This window comes from Protopterus annectens, chromosome 8.part0, assembly GCF_019279795.1.
Source record: "Protopterus annectens isolate FY-2018-M chromosome 8.part0, PAN1.0, whole genome shotgun sequence".
Classification (NCBI taxonomy): Eukaryota; Metazoa; Chordata; order Ceratodontiformes; family Protopteridae; genus Protopterus; species Protopterus annectens.
Genome location: NC_056741.1, coordinates 482,364,118 through 482,385,668, shown reverse-complemented (window position 1 = coordinate 482,385,668; position 21,551 = coordinate 482,364,118). Strand labels below are relative to the sequence as shown.

General features: G+C 42.9%; 1 protein-coding gene across 3 annotated transcripts in view; it reads right to left on the bottom strand.

The window, feature by feature from the left end:
- The window catches only part of GRIPAP1 (GRIP1 associated protein 1), a 2,851,684-nt gene that overhangs the window by 49,469 nt on the left and 2,780,664 nt on the right, over positions 1-21,551 (bottom strand). The window lies entirely within an intron of this gene.

Genomic DNA, 21,551 nt, shown 5'->3' with positions numbered 1-21,551 from the left:
CAGCTGATGCAAAAAAAAAATCGAGACTGGTATTCGGGCCGTTCGAGAGCTACCACAGCAGGGATAACCCCACAGGTGATGACTGCAACAGTGAAACACAAAGAACATCAGCAGTTCTGACAGAGAGTCACCCTGAAATACCCCCCTTTGGATTTTTATCCCTGGAATAATAATTTTTCTTTATCATGGCTTAACTGCAAAGTGGTTTGTCACTGTTTCATGGTCACTGTGATATAGTTTATCAATGTAGGGTGCACCTTATACATTTTTAAGAACTCTTATCCATGAATATGGGATACTGTCAAATGATTTTTTTGTAGTCTATCCATGCCATACTTAGATTCTTCCCCTTTTTACAGTTCTCTACTATGACTTTATTTAACAACAAATGATCCTTTGTTCCATATGACTTTCTTTTATTACCATTTTGTTTTATTAACATAAATGAGTTTTCTTCAAAATGACTATAAACTCTGCATCAATTCCAGTGTACAGTTTATACATCGTTGGAAGGCAAGTTATTGGCCTACAGTTTTTAGGATAGCTTGCAGGCTCACACTTAAGTAGGAGCATTGTTTTTCCGGTTGTTAGCCAGGCTGGTGTCTGTTCGGTGTACGCATATAATGGCTAAATCTTAGTACAAAGATGTTAATGCATTTAGTCAGAAGTTAGGTATTGCATCTGGGCCTGGGGGTTTCCAGTTAGAGACTTTTCTTAACTTTGTTTCAATCTCTCTGGTTGTTACTTCATTCCATTTCATATCCTATACATTTGAACTTCTTATTCTTACTTTTACTTCTTCTATCCATTATTTCTGGTGGCCCTTCAATTCCTTTTACATTGTTTCCCAATTCTCTATAAAACTGTTTTGAGTCATCAACAAATTACTTAGTTTGTACTTTTCCTTTATATTTATCTGTCTATCTTCCAAGTTTTCTGCCTGTGCTGATATTTTTAGTTTATTTGCGATAGTGCATGAGAAATCCTGATCCATTATAATACTGCACATTGCTTTTATCACATCTATCTTTCTGAGTATTTTTGTCGAACTGTTCCCTCTTCTATACTCTTCTAACAGTGACACTTCTTGTCTTAATTGCTTTATAGTTTTCTCTATTCAATACATCCATGATGGCATTCGATTTCTCTCCGTACTTTCCCTTACTACCCTATGTTCTTGTGGTAAGACTTTATCTGCTACTAATTTGGCTGCACAGTAATGTATCCTATTTACTTCTGTTATATCGCAGCATGAATCTCTATGGACAATCCTAATTACTGTGTTCATTTGTTTTCTCAAACTTCTAACTTTTTGGGTTTTATTGACCTTCCACAATCTATTCCACTCATTGATCTTGATATGTCTATCCACCTCTATTAAATCAAGTAATGCTTTTCATAGATCATTTTCTTCTACACTGAGGGCACCTTCTTTGTTTGCCATTTCCAGCGGGCATTCTACAGAAAGCTCCAGAGCTTGTTCCTATGCCACATTCTCTTCAGTTTCATTCTGTGTCATTCGTTGCTCTTTTATACAGGAACTCACGCCCATCACTCCACGACATTGTGTCAGAGTTGCCACAGATTCCTGTTCTTTCCTTTGCTGTATAACTCCAACTGAACCTTGGTACTGGTTACCTATGGCAGGCTCCAAAGTATCTTCATATGTCAACCGATTATATGCTTCCTGCTCCACTGGTTTCTCCTTCATTTAGGTGTCCATTGCTCCATCATGTTGTGTGTTATTGGAGTAACATTTTCTACATTAAATCCTTCACTTCACAGGTAATCCATAACTTCATTTTCTATTTCTTTAACTTCTCCATTACTAATCCTCTTTTCTACTTTTCCTCTTAGACTTCTTATTTTTCGTATTGTAAAATTGTCCATATCCAGATGTCTTTGCCTGCATTTCTCTTCAAATATCTTTTTTGCTGCCCTTTTTTGCATTGATTAGTTTTGCTCTCTTATTTGTATAAATATTGCACCATATTAAATCTTTTTCCTTCCCATGTCCATATTTCTTCTACAGATGTCTCCTGCTCCTCGTTTCATCTTATTTTGGAGACTAGTAGTTCCATCATGCTGTGATATGACCTGTGTTAGATTTTCTACACTGACTCCTTCACTTCGCACATATTCCACAACTTCAGCCTCTATTTTTTAACTTCTACTTGACCAATCTTCTGTTCTACATTCCCTCTTTGTGATCTTATTTTTTTATTGTGAAATTTTCCGTATCTGAATGCCTTTGCCTATATTTCTCTTTGAATAGCTTTGGAGCTGCCTTGTTTGAGTTGAATAATTTGTCTTTCTCCTTTGCATAAACACTGCATTACATCAGATCTAAACATCTCTAAATTTTGTTCTTTAAATTTTCTCACTTTCTCAGTCACTTCTTTTTCCAAAGGGCATAAAGATTATTGGTCTATATAGTGTTTTTCTTGGATCTGTTGTATTAATTTTTACTTGAAGCTTCTGACAATTTTTGTGGAAGAATTTTTCTTTTCTCTAATTTCTCTCGTAATCTTTTCATAATCTTTTGTCTAGAAATTCTGGGCTTCTTGTATAATTGTAACAATACATAATTTCTTTCTTATCCTCAATAGGCTACTCTATCATCTGTATGGCACTTTTTTGTCCCATCAGTTTTTGTGATTTTTGTGGACTACTACTTCATTCTACAACGGGGGGGGGGGGGGTCATCCTCCCCCTGGGCCTGGCCTATCCCATAGTATGAGTATTTCCATGTCTTGAGAATTCTACATGGTCATTTTCTCCAGTCCTGGTACCAGTGCACCTAACAGGACTGGGCACTTTTTTATCTTGGGACTTGTGCACCCAGCTATCATCTTTATTTTTTAACCTACTTTTGTCCATGACATGTGCTATATAAAATACAGTCTATATATCAGTATCGTCTTGGTGAGATTTTGTGAAAAAACAGGGTCCATCTCATGAAGGTACTCACCAAGAGTTGAGCATGAATTAAATTCCAGCAATACTTCTCTCCTTTTGCTGATTTTATCATCTCTCCATTCGGACCCTTCAACACCTTCATAACCTTGCTTTTGTCCCATAAGGTCTTAATCTGCCACTGGAGTACCAAAGAGATGTTGATTATCTTGGGAAACATCGAGAAGCATAGCCTTAATGTCAACAGGCAAAGCCTGAATATATAGCCAGGAATAACAACAAGTCTAAAAGCAGTAGCTCTACAGCAGGCATCAGCAGCATCATAACTGCACTTAATTGAGTGACAAGCCACCTGAGATTTGGAACCCACAAAAGAAACAGCAGTGGACTAAGCCTCAGAATCAGGCAGGTCAGATAGAAACTCTCCAAGTGGATACAAAAGGTATAACTCATAGTTTGTCATGCGAGTTTGACAGTTAAGGGCACAAAATGCCAGGGTTGCAGAAGTGTAGACCTTCTTCCCTCAGCCTCCTTCACTGCTTAGTTATCCTTGTCTGAGGGATGAAGCTTACAGGAAGGCAAAAGTCAAGAAGGCTTATTAGCAAAGACAGAGACCACAGCAGGGTCAGAAGGAGGACACTTATAAAGAAACTTGAAAGCCTCAGGGATCTTATAAAAATGGCCAGATTTCTTAGGGGCAGGAGGCTGGGCATCAGGAGCCAAAGCAGCAGCTGAGAAAGTAACCCACACAGCATCCAAAACAGGGAGAACAGCAGAAAGCTTAGGAAAATCTAGCTAACAATAACTCATAATATCTTTTCTGGATATCAGAAACTTGGTAGGGGTCCCACTTAAAATGTCCCATCATATGAACCACTGTTTACCCAAAAGACAATTCTTCCAAAGGGGAGTCAGGACTTAAGGACTCATCCTTCTCAGAGCCATAGTCCAAGGGTGATGGTATTCAGGAGGAGTACACCAAGGAGTCATCATCAGAGTCTGATTCCTCAGCAGAGGAATCAGGTTCTCTAGATTTTTAAAAAACAACAAAATACTGAAAAACCCCAGAGGAACAAAAAAGATGGTTTTTAACGTAATAAACTTTAATGTTTGATATTCGTCTCACAGACTTCTCTGTGAGATGAATAGTGAACATTAAAGTTTATTACTCTAAAAAACATCTTTTTTGTTGTTCCTCAGGTGCTTCACCTATTTTCTTAAGAGTTTGCAAGTCAACTCTGTTATTTTCCAGTAGGGTACACTGTGGTTACACTCTTGATGCTCAGCACATAACACACAGTTTAACACACACTTCTGCACCAGCAGTTTAATACACACATAACATATAGTTCTCTTACATTTGTAAGACAAGCCTATGGATCGAATTAATATTCACAAATGACACAGAAGTATTTACAAAATTCTAGCTAGCTGGGCTGGCAGCCTTCACATTTTTAAAATGCTGCACCTCTGGCTTCCATTCCTTATGCTAATCTGACTTTCAAAACCCTCACCCCACCTTCACTGCCACTGTCTATTGTGTAATCTATTTAAGTATTTTCACACTCACTGTCTTCCGTATATATATCCATAACACTAAGTGCCCACCCAGCAAACCAGTATTGCACTTGAGTAAAACTACCACACTACAAATTGTCTCCTGCTCATTTTTCCACAGCGTCCATTTGCTTGGTGCCCTTGCAGCACTCTGAGGGAATCTTGTTCCATCCTTGGAAGATGAGAGATTTATTTTACTGTTTTGCACTTCAGTTAACTGTTTTAGAGTGCTACTGCTTTATTTTTGCATTATTTGTTGATTTTTGCCTTTCAATCATTTCAAAGGTCCCTAATACTTGAAATTGCCTTGTCAAGGTAGTTTAAGTTGTTTTGTTGCAGCATTACATTTGAAAGCAATTTTTTTTTACATCAAGAGGTTAGCAGCCCCCTATACAGATGTAAATGGCAAGAAAGTAAATTTTAGTGTGGCTAAACCAAAGCCACTGAGTAGAGACAAGCTTACAGTAGTTAGTTTGCACATTAAACAGCATTACTGTCAATGCTCAGCAAAACCAAACCTAAGCTAGTGCCAAACCACAAAGACCACCCTAGGGGACCTCTGTAAAACAAAGTCCACATCCTACAGTAGAGTACCCAAATACAGGTGCAGACAAAATGGATATGAAAACTCCAAATGTCTCCACAGCATGGTAGATATAAGCATCCTAAGTTAATGTAGCAATTGTCTCATGTTCACAGACAGCCATTTAACCCTTAAAGAAACAAATACAGCATGCAAGAAATGCATATACACAACTTCAATGGAGGCAAAAATCTTGCCTACAAAAAAGGTTGTCAAGAACATACACAATAAATCCACCACACAGTGTCCTCTATACACATAAGCCAACTTATGCTGAGGCACTAAAAAACAGTCTTCCCAAACCTCAAAGACCTTCTAAGCCTCCTAAACAGTAGTGCCTATACTCAGCAGTCTCTAAAGTGCTCACCAAATGTAACACCAAGCACCACATACATGTCTACACCCAATCGAGCATCAAAATCAAAGCCCAAAAGACAACCAAGCACACTACCAGTAACCCTTGTCATAGGAGACTCCACTGTACTACACACAGGTGCCCCACTCACCAGACTGAACAAGGAGAAGTGAATGGTTAGTTGCTTATCTGGAGTCAGGATCCCCCAAGTTACACATCCACTCAAGTCACTATACCACAGGTACCAGTATGATTCTATTACAGTCCACTGGGGCATTAATGACCTGAAACATACTTCCTTGGACTATATGAAGAGAGACATTATTGACCTTTCTGAATATGCGTCTCAGGCAGGTTTGTGCCTGGCTCTGAGCAGCATTCTACCTTCAGGATGGTGCCACAATATGAACAAAAGATGGCTGACTTCAATAACTGGCTTAGTTTCTGGTGTCTTTCTATGAATATTCAGCATCTGTTAGCAAGGGAGGACATGGTTAACAGACTACGTTACTTTGCAAAGGATGGTCTGCACCTGCCTCCCCCCTTCTGAATATTGGCTAAAACTTTATCCACCCCTTAGAGCCTTTATTAAGCAACTCCAAACTGACTAACCTACCAACACAGTAAATAAAACTCAAAGAAACCTAAAGATGTTACTGCTCAATGCTAGGAGCTTAAACAAAAAACTCCACACCTTACAAGCTCTCTTCAGTCTGGAAAATATAGACATCTGTGCCTTTCCCGAGACATGGTTTTAATACTCAGAAAGTACTCCAACAGTGCAATGCTTCAGCACCTTCCATACATTCAGACCATCAGCTGCACAGAGTCAAAATATGGAGGAGTCACAATCTATATTAGCAACAAGTATAACTTTGGGTTGGTTAAACAGGATAATGCCTTGGAATTTACCCACATGCAAATCACCATAGACTAAATCCCAATCTATATCCTAGCAAGCTATAGGTCACACTCTATGTCCCTAGAATCCCATAACTCATACCTAGTTCAACTGAAGACACTCACCATTAAACCAAATACCCCATTCATGGGAGACTATCTGCATGTTTTTAGACTGGGAAACATATACTGCCTCAAACTCGCAGGTGCAAAGACTTCTGGACTTTATTGGCACAAAATACCCTTGACAAGATAGTACGCACACCCACCAGAGGTTCAAACATACTGGACTTGGTATTGATCAACATGGGAGGGGCTGCACCAACCCTCACCCCATCCCCACGCCTGGTGTCTCTTCCTCACTGGTGAACATGGACCACAAAGCTGTCGCCTTCAAAATAAAAATCAACTCAGTACCCCTAGCAAACCTTGTAATAGGTAGGAAATATTTCAAAGCAAACTACATCCTGTTAAATGATAGTATGTCAAAATGCAATGTCCCTTCCAGACCTGAGTTCACAGCAACTTTTGCTGAACTGTTCATAGAGACCCTGCAAAATCACGTAAATGTCTATGTAGAGGCTGCTATACCTACTAGAAATAAGCCCAAAACAAACCACACTGGTGGAATCCTAACCTTAATATCGTATATAATAAAAGGAAAACCATTATGGCTAAAATCAGGAAGAGCAACACTTATAATAATAGGAGCTCATGAATTAAACTAAACAGGAAACTAAGAGGACTAATTAAGTCCAATAAGGCTAGTTAGAAGGTCAAGACAGCATCAAAGGCTAAAGGCAACCAAAAGGCCTTCTACAGCTATACTGAAAACCTGAAAGGCAGCACACACAGCAATGTTCCAAATTGGTAGCCAAGGGTGCCACATTAACTGAGCATAGAAACATATTCAGCTCAAACTTCACCCCCCACCTCCCCCCAGAAATACTTACTAGGATACCACCCAACTACTGACAGGAGGCCAAAAACACAGCCTCAATGGCCCTGCCAATATTACAAGATGCCTCCTAAACAGCTCGAAACATGATCTATCAGGACCACTTGATCCACTTTTAAACTACAGCCTCAAAACAGGATTTGTACCACAGGAATGGAGGACTGCAACGGTTATCCCATCTCACAAGGGTGGACCATCAACCGACCCTAGAAACTACAGACCTATTAGTCTGACTTGTCTAATATGCAAAGCCATGGAACAAATTATCATGGAAATAATAAAGATATAGGCAACCAATAAATAAAAACATAGGCAACCTTCAGATACTGGACCCAACCCAGTCTGGCTTTGTCAAGGGAAGGTCATACCTATTAAACCTGGTGGACTTCTTTGAGAAGGTTACCAAGGCACTGGATGAGGGAAAGTGGTGCATATTGCCTCCATGGACCTGGCTAAGACTTTCAATACAATACCCCACTTGGGTATAGTTGACAAATGCACCAAACTGGGCATAATTCCCTACACAACTTGCTGCATTGCCACGTGGCACACAGACAGGACCTAGGAAGTCAGGACTTGTGAGACCACCTCCAGTAAGAGGCAGATCACAGGTGAGGTGCCTCAGGCCTCCATGCTGAAACACTCTTATTTGGTATCCAATTCTCAGAGGTAAAGGCCAATGTCAAGGGCCTTTGGCTGACCAAGTTCACAGATGACTGCAAATTGGGAACTATCATAGATTCCCTCTTAACACAAACATATGACAACAGAGACTAACACAGACAAATGACTGGTGCCAAAGTCATGGATTAAAACTCAATGCCAAGAAATGCATTAAAGTGCCTTTTGGGAAAACTGTCACCTAGTCTAATTACTCCAACAATAATACCTCCTAAGAGATGACATGGCTGTCAAGGATCTGGGAACATATGTAGACAGTAATCTGGCCTTTGAACAATGTGTGGCCAAGGTAGTACAAAAATCATTCTACGTTGCCCAACGTATAAGTAAGGGCATGACAACCAGGTACAAAGAAGTCATACTGTCACTTTATTTGTCCCTTAACAGTCCCATCATGGAGTATAATGCTCCTTCAGCATATACCTGACCAGACATATGCAACAACTAGAACACCCACAAAGATTCTTTACCAAGAGAATCCAGGTTACAAACACATTGTCCTGTATGGATCATATTAAAAGCCTTATCGCGATACTCAATCTCCTACAGATTGCTGGAAGGAGATCTATGCTTGGCATTCAAGGCATCCTCGGATCTGGCTCTAATGGACCTTTTGCGCATCCACAAGACAAGCAACAACAGGACCAGTAGATTCAAGAATTTAAATTTTGCTTGTGACATAAATAAGACATGTTGGCAAGACAGATATGGGTCTCAGAGGGTCCCCATACTCTAGAACAGGCTCCGCATCCATGTGAAGCAGAGTCCATCCCTAATACTATTTAAGCGTAATCTTGACCAATGGATGGGAAACTAGAAATTCAACCAAGGTCTGGCCCCTGTGAGTCTGATAGACAAAGGGAGACTATAACTATGCCCAAACTAACATACCCCCAACACATAACCTCTAGAAACTTCCTAACATACCCCCTCCTAAAACAACCATGGTATACAGAAACAAAATTGGATTGGGTTAAATGGCTAGGCATCTATAAGGCCCTGGTGGTCATTAGTCCAGTATATACCTATGATCTTAAGTATAACACATATGTCATAATTATACTCATCAATCCTTTAGTATCCTTCATATCACTAGTACTTCCACCCTGATCCAAATATTTCACCCAACCTCTAGTATTTCTGTTACTTAGAGACCAAATCACTAGTATGTTTTAAACCACAGCACTCCAGTTACAACCCAACTACCACCTTTCTTATTATTTTTCATCAAACTTGTACTTTCTGTTCAACTACTACTACTCATTACTTTTGTATCAGAGACCTACATCACTCCTTAAATCCATATACCAACCTGAACAGACCCCTTCTATCATTCAGTCTCTTTAAAACCTCTGTACCAACTTAAGCGCCTTTCTGATGTCCAGTCTACTTAAAATCTCCTTGGCTTGAAATCCCACACCCTTGCTCTCTGGCAGTATGGATCAGCAGTCTGTTTTCACTACTTCAGTGGCCAACCTAATCTCATTTTGTGTTCTAAGGCAGTGCAACTTCATGATGATTACTGATTCTCCACACAACAGTATTACCTGTGACAGATTTATTTACTACTTAAACAGGAGAATAATTTCAAGCAAAAATCCCCATGTTAGTAAGCACAATACTCGCATCACAATAAACTATATGCAGAACATCACCAGCCTCCAAACTTATGCCGGGGTGGCTTATATCTTTCAGACCATGACTTCTACATACTGGTAACAACCTTTGCTTTCCCTATAGTGCCTTCTTTAGGCAAAGTCCCACTTCAGGACATTCCAACATAGCAAATTCTAATTTGCACAATATCAAGGTGGGGCTACCAAATGCTAGGAGTCTAAAGAGAAATGTGCAAGCTGCAGGCCCTCCTGCAATTCAAAGATATTTATTTGTGTTGTTATTGAAACATGGTTCTATTACAATGAAAACCATTCTTCCACACAAGGGTTCAGTGCTCAGCATGTCTTTAGGTCTTGGAGAAACTTAGGGGAGTATCTGCATTAGTCAGAGATACCATCACCTGATGTCATATTGTCCACAACACCAGTGTGAAGCTACCAGAGTTCCAAATCATGCCAAACAAATCTGTTATGAAATAGCTACCTACAGATCTCCATCAATGCTGGAAAATGGATCATCAATGAATCACAGCAGTTACCTAAACATGATCAAATGGCTGACATCAAACTGAATACTATCCTGTTAAGTGACATTAATGACACAGCAACTGACCGGTTCACATATATCATAACAGATACACTCAAACCTTCTTGGACTTCATAAATTCCAGTGCATTACAGTACACAGAGACGTTACCAATCACAGGTTCTAATACTCTGGACTTTGTCCTTACAAACTTACCTCTGGCATGTATACCACTGACTATCCATCCCTGATCACAAGGCAGTTAACTTTTCATTCAAGACCTCTCCAAAATAACTGAAAAATGTATTCAAAAAAAATTGCTAAATTATCTCCTACAGGAAGAACTCCTATCTCCCACACAACATGGCTTCCGTCCTTCCCATAGTACTAACACTGCACTTCTAACTTATACAGATACTATCAATAAAGCTTGAGATAATGGCAAACTAGTCTCCTCCTTATTTCTAGACTTGTCTAAAGACTTTAGCACAGTTTGAAACAGCAAATTTCTACTTCAAATATCCTCAGTAAGTCTCAGCCCACCCATCTATGGTTCAAAGGCTACTTATGCAATAGGCATCAGTCAGTAAAATGGCACTCTACCCTCTCACCATACTTCCCAGTCATCAGCAGTGTACAAGACTCTATCCTTGGTCCTCTCCTCTTTAACATTCTGACCAAAACCCACCACACATCCACACAAAAAGTCTCCTTAATATAGTATGCAGATGACTCTGTACACATTTGCACATCTGACAACATGGCACACCTCCAGAAAATTACTCAGGAAGCTTTAACAGCCACTGAAACATGACTTTGTTACTCACAACTCATGCTCAAACCTAAAAAACAAACTAGTATTTTTTTTCTCCAAATCTCTCTCGTGAAAAAACAAAATTTAAGGTCATCTCCCAATATTATAACTACTGAAGTTACTTACAGCAAATTATTAGGTATGATAGTGGATGATGACCTTAAATTTGACCTACATATACAAAACTGCATAAGAAAAACTCATTAAAAAGTAGTTATGTATTTACCATAACGTTCCATCTGTGTTGTCCATTTTCATTCTTCCTTAACAAGTGATCTGAGTTGGCTGTTGCTAAAGATCGCAGTAACCAAATCTCTTGAACTTCTCCCTTAACCAAAATGCACCTCCCCCAACTACCTCAGATCTTGTTTGCTGCTCAATAGAGAAGCCATTTCAAGAAGTCATACATAAAAAACAATATACAGGCATCCTGTAAACACTCCACTTATTCTTCCAGAAGTCTTAGAATGGGGGGGTTAGTTGGAGGGGAGTTGAGGAAGAATGAAAATGGACACCACAGATGGAACATTATGGTAAGTAGGTAACTTCTTTATCTGATGTTGTCAATTTTCATTCTATTCTCAACAAGTGGGACAATGTCCCTAGCTACCTTTGTCCAGGGTGGACTCAAAGAAGGATACTCCACAGCACTATAGAATCAAATGATGCCCTGGCATCTGGAGACTAGATACAACCTGTAATGCGTTACAAAGGTATGGGTTGTAGCCCAAGTTGCTGCTGCAAATATATCATCCATGGACATTTTTGACTGAAAAACTGTGGAATCAGCTTTCAAGGGATGTGGAAGAGTGATACCAAGTTTAGTGTAAACGAAGGAATGCAATTTGTCAACTACTTTGATAACACAGAGTTGGTTCAGAAAATGAAATGAACAACTGGTCAGCTTTTCTGATTTTCTCAGTCCTTTGTAAATAAAAGCGTAACTGTATATGAACATCCTATAAGTGTAAGATATATTCTCCTTTGTTGGTAAACCTTGGGAAGAACACTGGCAAGTCAATAGCTTGACTGATATTGGAATCTGACACCACCTTAGGCAGAAAAGATGGACTGGTACTGTAAGGTTACTCTATCTTTGTGGTAAATTAAGTATGGGGGTTTAGAGGATCTTGCTTGAATTTCAGAAATTCTTCTTGTAGAAGTAATGGCAACTAAGAAAATGGTCTTCCATGTAAGACATTTCAGATCACATGTAGCTGCTGTTTCAAAAAGGGATTGTGCGAGAGACTGCAGTACTAGATTTAAATCCCATGGAGGGGTAGGATCTTTGAAACGAGGCCTTAGGAGGAGGCTACCTTTTAAGAAAGCTTTGCTCAATTTGTGAGAAGTGATAGAGGAGCCATTACATCCAATGTGACAATTGGAAATTGCTGCCAGCTGTACAGTTGAGGAACTAGCACTGTTTAGAAATAAATGAGCTAGAAAGTCCAAAATGTAATTAATAGGGGCTGAAAAAGGGTCAGAGTTGTGTTGTTGTGACCAAATAAACTTTTTCCATTTATGGAAAATATCTTCTTTGTCGAGGGCTTACGGGAATACAAAACTGTATGGCGAACAGGTGAAGACAGCATGGATTGTCTGGCTATTACTGGGGGGGATCAGAGCAAACTCCTCACTGCACTTGTTGTTGAGAGGAGAGGCAAAAAGATCAGAGCATGACTGGCCCCAATGGCTGAAAATTTTGTTCTCTACTGACTGACTGAATAACCAGTCGTGAGGTATCAGAATGGATCGGCTGAGTCTGTCTGCCAATACGTTGGTTTTCCCCAGTATATGTGTTGCAACTAGAAAACTGTCTGAAGAGATCACCAATTCCCAGATCCTCATGGCCTCTCTGCACAACAGGTGTGAAGGAGTTCCTCCTTGTTTTTTGATGTACCAGACAACTTCCATGTTGTCTGAAAGGATAGCAATTGTCCCCAGAAGAAGAACTTCCTGAAAGGCTTGCAATGAAAGGGAGGGCTGCTCTCACCTCTAGGACAATGATTTGCAACTTGGTCTCTGAAGTGGACCACATGCCTTGGATCATCTTTCCCTTGTAATACCCCCCCACCCCAACTGGGAAGCATCTGTGGTCACTGTGGCTATTGGAAGGGGAGGGGAATGGCCTGCCCAAGTACAGGTCTTCCGACTGAATCCAGCACCTGATATGATGTTTGCAGACTGAAGTCAGCTTTTTGGGTACAGATAGGAACTGGTAAAGGACCAACCCCTGCACACCAAGGTCCACTGGAGTATTTGCATGAAGAACGTGGCTAGAGGAAGGCTGCTGACACTGACTCTAGTGCTGTAAAACCAACTTCACCAGAGAAAAAGGATGTGATAGTAAGTCCTGTACTTGATTTCCCAATGATGTGAATCAGTGAATAGGAAGAGAAGTCACTAGGTGCAAGTTGTCTAGTTGAGTTTCTATAAACTACAGGTTATGCACCAGTGTCAGTTATGATTTTGTGAGATTTATAGTTATTCCCAAGGAGTTGCAGGACTGAAGTAGATGACCTCTGGCCTGAATCAGCTGATGCCTGGTTGGGGCAGTAAGGATGCAATCATCTAAATATGGAAACACCTGGAATTCTTTGAGTCTCAGGTGAGCTGCAATGACTGGCATGCATTTGGTAAACACCTGGGGGGGCGGTGGTGAGTCCAAAGGGCAGCATTCTGAATTGGTAGTGATTGGCTCCCAGCCGAAGTGCAGAAATCTCCTAGAGTGCCTGTCTGTTTTGATGTGACAGTACGTGCCTTGGAGATCTATAAAACACATCCAATTGCCCTTGCTCAGAAGAGGCAGAATGGACTGGACCATAACCACTCAGAACATGGACTTCTTTACATACTGATTCAGATTGCTTGGTCTTAGGTCCCCTGTTTTCTTTGGCACCAAAAAGAAGCATGAATTAAGTTCTGAATCCCATCTGGATGAGACCTTTTGAAAGACTCTTTTTTTGAATCAGCCATTGAATCTCTTGAGCTGCTAACTCCTTCTGACTGGGTGGAATGTCGGGGAGTTTTCTCTTTGGTCCTGGTAGAGGAAGGGAAAAGGGAATATAATAGCCTCTGAATATTATGTTTGGCACCCAGTCAATGTTTGTAATGCTTTCCAGGCATGTAGATACAAGGAAAAAAAGAAGTTATGTCTAACCATAACGTTCCATCTGTATTGTTGATCCTCGATCAGTCATTACGCATGGGTATCGGTTCCGACCTCGGAACCGAGCCGGCCATTTTCCAAGCTTGCGTCAGCTTCAAACTCTCGAGCTAAACTCTTACCCACAATCCCCCTCTCCCTGTTACCTCAGATTGAGTTTGCAAGTCAAAGAAGGTAGAAGCTACCTCTGGTCAAATAACCCAAGAGAACCGGATGGTGAGATCCACTAGAAACCACAGGAGGGAGAAGGAGGGAGGGTCGTAATGACTGAATGAAGATCGACAATACAGATGGAACGTTAAGACATAACTTCTTTATCTGATATTGTTAATCCTCGTTCATTCCTTACGCATGGGACAGAGTCTCCAGCTACCTCTATTCCTGGGAGGCTCTCATGGAAGGACATTTCTGAGCACCATACAACTGAAAGATCCTAATCCCCTGGAGGCCAAATCCAATTTGTAATGACTGATGAAGGTATGAGGCGTAGCCCAAGTTGCAGCTGCACAGATGTCATGTAAAGAAGTTCTGGCATGGAAGGCAGCAGAAGTTGCCACCAACCTTGTTGAATGAGCTTTCATGGTAGTAGGCAACGAGATATTACGTTGTGTGTAAATAAAGGTCACACAGTCCTTCAACCATCTAGCTAATGTGACCTTAGCAACAGCAGATCCTAATCTAGGTCGAGAAAAGGCCAAAAATAACTGGTCAGATTTATGAAAGGACCTAGTCCTGTTTAAGTAAAAACAAATTTGCCTGTGGATATCTAGGGTATTGTAGGCAATACTCTCCTCTGTTTGAATGGTTGGGAAAGAAAACTGGCAATTCAATGGTTTGATTAATGGACATTTCAGAGATCACTTTTGATGGATTAGTTCTCAGAGACACTTTGTCTCTATGAAAAATCAACTATGGACTCATGACACATAAAGCTTGAAGCTCAGAAATACGTCTGGCAGAAGTAATGGCTACCAAAAACAAGATTTTCCATGACAAATGCTTGAGGTCGCAAGAAGAGGCTGGTTCAAAAGGTGGCATTGTCAGAGCTTGTAGAACTAATAATAAATCCCATGGTTGAATAGGTTCTCTAAGAGGTGGCTTCAGATGATTCACACCTTTTATGAAGGTCTTGCACAACTTGTGGGACATAAGAGAGGAATCTTGGACACCCTCATGAAAATTAAAAATTGCAGCCAAATGAACTCTAATGGTAGAGGCCGATAGACCCGATTGGAAAAGGCCGGCCAGATAGTCTAGTATTAATCGACACTGGTGCTGAGAAGGGATCTACTTATTTATCTTTCAGCCAACAGGTAAATCTTTTCCACTTGCTCAGATAAGTAATTCTAGTGGAAGACTTATGAGATGCAATGAGAATGTCACGTACTGGTAAAGAAAGATCATTATGTCTGGCAATCAAGGGAATTGGAGTAGCCAAACTGTGAGCTTCAGGCTGTTCAAGTTGGGATGAATCAGGTTCTGTAGATGTGAGATCAACTCCTGGGGTGGATGGAGAATACATGGTCGATCTAGTAGGTGAGGCCAAAGGAAGGGGAACCAAATCTGACGAGGCCAATATGGTGCTATGAGGATCACCTTGCTCTTCAACTGACGGGCTTTCTTCAGAAACTGGGGAATGAGGGGAAAGGGTGGGAATGCGTAAAGAAGACCCGAGGGCCAATCGTGGACTAGAGCGTCCCTGGGTGACTGTCCCGGAGGGGGAATCAGGGTGAAGTAGTTGCTGCATTTGTAGTTGGTCGGGGATGCAAAGAGGTTGCAGCAAGGACGGCCCCAGTGGTGGAAGATCTCCGCCGCTATCAAGGGATTTAGGGACCACTCGTGAGGTTGAAGAATGCACCTGCTGAGTCTGTCTGTTATCATGCTGAAACTCCCGGGAATGTGCGTTGCTAGAAGAAAATGGTTGGCAGCCATTGCCATATCCTCATGGCCTCTCGACAAAGGGGGTAAAATTTGGTTCCACCTTGCTTGTTGATGTACCAGACCACCGCCATGTTGTCTGATTGAATCGCAATTGTCCCAGATGGCAGCAGGTGATGGAATGCTTGCAACACCAGAAGCACCGCCCTCAGCTCTAGAACATTTATATGTAGATGGGCCTCCAGTTCGGACTAAGTGCCTTGGACTGTCTGTCCCTGACATAGCCCCCCCACGACATCAGGGAGGCATCCGTGGTCACTGTGGCCTTGGGTTGCTGGGGGGAAAAGGGGCGAGACCATTGTGACAGACTGTGTGTCATCCACCAATTTAAATCCTGTTTGCAGCTGTGGGTTACTCGAATCATGGCTGAAAGAGGATGGTGAAAGGGATACCATTGGGTGAGCAGTAGCCATTGTAGAAGCCTCATGTGAAACCTGGCCAGGGGGACAATGGTGATGGAAGCTGCCATGGAACCCAACAGCTGTAGAACCAAGTGAGGCTTGGATTTCTCCCTTGAAAGGATTGGAATCAGGTGTTGCTTTATCCTTAAAATTCTGTGCTCTGGAATGGCAGCTCTGCAGTTCTTTGTGTCCAAGATAACCCCTATGAATTCTGTCGACTGAGATGGGGTGAGATTGGATTTTTGCCAGTTTATGATTATGCCTAGCCTTTGTGCAGTGAGGAGAGAATATGCCAGGGCTTCTCTTCCAGTAGATGTCTGGTGGGGGCGGAAATGAGCCAGTCATCTAGATATGGAAACACTTGGAATCTTTGAAGTCGCAAGTGAGCTGTGACAACTGCCATGCACTTTGTAAACACTCTGGGGGCTGTACTCTGAAACTGGTAGTGACTGGCTCCCGCACGGAAGCGCAGAAATCTTCTTGATGGCCTGTCCACATTTATGTGGTAGTACGCATCTTGAAGATCTATCAAGCACATCCAATCATCTTTTTCCAAAAGCGGGAGAATAGACTGTATTGTGACCATCTGGAATTTTTGTACTCTCACAAACTTGTTCAATACACTGAGATCCAAAATTGGTCTCCAGTCCCCGGTTTTCTTTGGCACCAAAAATAGTCTTGAGTAGAATCCGGATCCTATCTGGTCTGGAGGGACTATTTGGATTACTCTCTTTCTTAGCATCTTTTCTATCTCTAGGGCTGCTTCTTCCCTTTGACTGGGTGGAACTTCGGGAAGGTTTTTTTTTTTAAGGGACAGGACAAAGATCGAAGAGGATATGATAACCTCTGGTTATAATCCTCTGTACCCAAGAATCGGTGGTGATGGTTAGCCAGGCAGAAGGGTACAAGGAGAAACATCCCCCAACCACCTCCAGAGGAAAGGAGTTGGGCTGCTCTTCAGGAGCACTGGTAGAATTGGCCAGGGGAAAGAATCTCTGGAACCCTGGTTATGTGGAACCCCACTGCCCTGAAAGGAGCATCCTTTCCTGTGAGTTTCCCCCTCTGCCTCTAGGGGAGAAATTGGCCTGTGTGTCACGGAAAGGACCCTGAGATTTCTTGAACCATATCTTCCCACTCTTTTGGTTTCGGGAGAAAGCACGTTGAGGGGAAGAATAACGGACACCTATGGCAGAAAGGGTCTTATCGTCCTGTTCACATCTGGCCAGTGTGCTTTTAACTTTGGGTCCAAACAACAAGGAGGCCTCAATGGGAGCATTAAGAAAGGAAGCCTTAAAGGGTTCCGCGAAATTGCACAAGCGTATCCAGGCATGTCATCTCAAGACCACAGCTGAACCTGCTGCTCCTTCTGATGCGTGAGATATCAGTTGCATAGAGGAGTTAGATATTGACTCAATGGTGGCCAGCTGAGAGGCCACTTTGTCATGGACCTCATCAGACATGGCACCAGCCAAGGTTTCAGAGAGCTCAGAAATCAGATCCTTTTGAAGCCTGGTAAAATGTGCCATATAATTCAGGGACCTGATAGTAAAGGTCGCTGATGCAAAGGTGCGCTTCCCTATCCTGTCCAGGGCCCGGGACTCTCTGTTAGGCAGATGGACAGTCTGGCTTTCTTCTTCTGCCAGATCTTTTTTTGTTGCGGCCGCCACCACCAAAGCATCCACAGGAAGACCTTTTGACCAATGGAGATCCGTAGCAGGAGGGGACAAAATCTTATCTGGCCTCCGGGGAATAGCTTTGATGGTGTCAGGAGCCTTCCAAGCATGCTGCACGACAAGCCGGACAAGTTCATCGGCAGGTGGAGTAACCCAGGAGGTAGGGGGCCGAGCACGAAAGGCCTGCAGGAACACAGATTCCTCATAGGTCGGATTAGAGGACTGCCAGTCACCTCTCTGTTTCAGGATTTCGAGGATATCACCAAAGGATACCTCAGAGGGTGACCGAGGGAATCCTTCCCCCTCGTCAAAATCTGTGTCTTCAGTGAGGGACTCCTCTGTGGAGTCCATGTGCTTCCTCTTACACTAACTTTTTCGGTGGTAAAGGGGTTTCCTGTGGGAATATGTCCTGAGGCACTTGCACCCAGTGTCCGCTCGGTGTGACTTGTGAAACCAGTGTACCAGAGGAGGGTGGAGGGATAGACAGTCCAGTATCGCCAGCAGCAGCGAAAGCCTTCATCAGTTGGGAAGGCTGGTCCACCTGAAGAGGAGTGAATGTCTAGGACAGGGGTCACCCATCCCCTAAGTGGCTCAGCCTGCCGACCCAGAGTCCCTGGATGGCTGTGGAGCAGCAAAGTATGCGTGTCACAACTGACATCCTGGGTCATAGCAAAACTTTCCTGCCATGAAGGCAACTGCGGTTCCTTAGTGAGATCCATAAAGGGAACCGCAGAAGGGGAAGACTGTGCTATATCCATGGACTTCAAAGGCAAAGAAGGAGGAGAATAAGGAGGGGTCTTTGGAGATGGGTGATCACCTCCCAAGGAAGGATAGTTCCTGGGGGGGTGGGATACCTCTGGCCAAGAGCACCTAATCCACAAGACGCAACACACTGTGTTTGGAAAGGCTTCTAGTGGACCTCACGGAGACTGAGGGAGAAACAGGCCTGTCCATAGAAGAGGCAAACTCGGTGCCCATCTCATCAGTCCGCACCGAGAACAATGGTGCCGAGAGAGACTGGACTAAGGGTGTCTGCTCAGAAAAAGTCATCGGTGCTGAGGTCATGGTCTGCACCGACACAGGGATTGGTGCCGAAGTGGTTGTCGGTACCGAAGCTGGAACCGACAAAACTGGAGTCAACAATAAAGGTGTCGGTTTCGAGTAAGATGGAGCCAACATGGTCAAGGTCTGTGCCGACTGAACGGTCGGTGCCGATACAGTGGTAATAGTCTGAATTGAGGAGCCCCTTGGTGCCGATATAGTGAAGGCTGCAGGAGAAGACGGAGCCAAGATCACTAATGGAGCCGAAGGCCTCAGTGCCAAAGGTCTAGGCACCGAAAGCACTGAGCACTGGGGCTCACTGAGTGAGGTCTGGAACTGAAACTTTAGCCTTTTTAGGTTTTAGTTGGCGGGAGTCCCCAGCCAGGAACGAAGGCAAAGATTTAGCCTTGGTAGGAACATCCAAGATTTTCTTATGGGCTCTAGGAGGGGTTGAGGCCTCTGACCCAGAAATAACCTCTGAAAAGGGAGATTTAAGAAGTCCCTTCAGCAACAACTTGTTTTTCCTTTCCAACAAAGTTCTATTCTATTTGAAAAGTTTTCACAGATAGTACAGGGCGGGTCAACAGATAAGTGGGACATCCCCAAACAATAAATGCACAAAGAGTGTGCATCAGAAGTAGGTAGTTTGTGTCCATAATCAGAACACCGTTTAAACCCCAGACTACCTTTCTTATCTGCCATGATAACAAAATTAAACAGTAGCAAAGGGTACCAGCAATGGTACAAAAGAATACCCAAAGGTATGAAAAAAAGGTACCAACGATGGTAAGGGGAGAATACCTGGCGGTAAAAAGGTAGAGAAAGGAGAAGAAAACCTCAAGAAAATAAGGTCGCTAGATGCGAAAGGGTAAGAGACAATGAAATAGAAACTTTTCTGACAGAAAAGTAATATAAATGACTATTATACAACAAATAACTGTACTTAGCTCAAGAGAAGCAGCTTGACACGTCTGAATGTCAACGCAGCAAACAAAATCTGAGGTAACAGGGAGAGAAGGATTGTGGGTAAGAGTTTAGCTTGAGAGTTTGAAGCTGACGCAAGCTTGGAAAATGGCCGGCTCGGTTCCGACCCGTGCATAAGGAATGAACGAGGATTAACAATATCAGATGGTGAGCTCCAACTACCTCCAGAGATGGACAGTCAGGCAGCACTTCAGGAGCACTGATAGGACTTGTAAGGAAAGGTATCCCTAAAGCCCTGGTTCTGCGGACCCCCTCTGCCCCTGGGGTGACATCTGCCATTGAAACTTCCTCTGCCTCTGGAAGAGGTATCTCCCCACCAGTCTTAGAAACAACCCTGAGATCTACGGAACCACATTTTCTTACCACCTTGCTGATTCCTGGAACACATACGCTGAGGGGGTACAACATTTGATTCCAATGGCAGACAGGGTCTTTCCTTCCTGCTTGCTGCAGGTAAGCATTTCTTTTACTGATGGCCCAAACAAGGAGGATCCATCAAAGCGGGCATTAACGAAAGACATCTTAAAGGGTTCTGCAAAACTGCAGAGCCTCATCCAGGCATGTCGCCATATGGCTATGCCTGAGCTGGATGCTCGAGATGTGCCTTCTGCTGCATGGGAAATAAGCCTCATCGATGAATTAGTGAAAGAAGATAACAGAGTGGCCAGTTGGGAAAAAACTTTAACGTCCTCCACTGACATGGTCTCTCTAATCAAGTCTATCTGCAAACGGGTGAAATGTGCCAAGAAAATTAACAACCTCAGTGCGATGGTAGCTGAGGAGTAGACACACTTTCAGAATCTGTCCATTGCCCCGGACTCCCTGTTCAGAGGACGGACAGTGGACCTTTGCTGTGCTAGCTCCTTTTTTGTAGCTGCTGCCACAACCATGGCATCCACTACAACTCCCTTGCTCCAATACTGTCAAGTCTTCGGGGCGGGGAAGGGGGGACAGAAATTTATCTGGTCATTTGGGAACAGGCTTGACAGTGTCCAGCTCCTTCCAAGCCAAGTCTGAAACAAAGTCGATAAGCTCATCTGTCGGGGGAGGGGGGGGTCACCCAAGATGTAGATGGGCCAGCCACAAAAGCCTTCAGGAACACAGTCTCTTCAAGATAAGGATTTTGGGAGGACCAACCACCTTTCTGCCTAAGGATTCCCATGATGTCCTTGAAGCAAACATTGTGATCTGGTGACTGAGGAGATCCTTTGCATTCATCAAAGTCTGTGTCCTCTGAGAAAGACTCATGGGGGAGTCTATGTGCCTATTCTTGCCCGCCCCTCTTCCAAGGAACCCCCTCCATGGGGTGTTCCGGGGAGATGTCAGAAAAGGTGTGGAATCCCTGTGAGGAACATGTGAGGAGACTTTCTGGAACTGGCTGACCCAAAGGAGCAGAGATGATGGGCTTAGAGCTCAAAGCCAATGAAAGGTGAGGGGTAGGT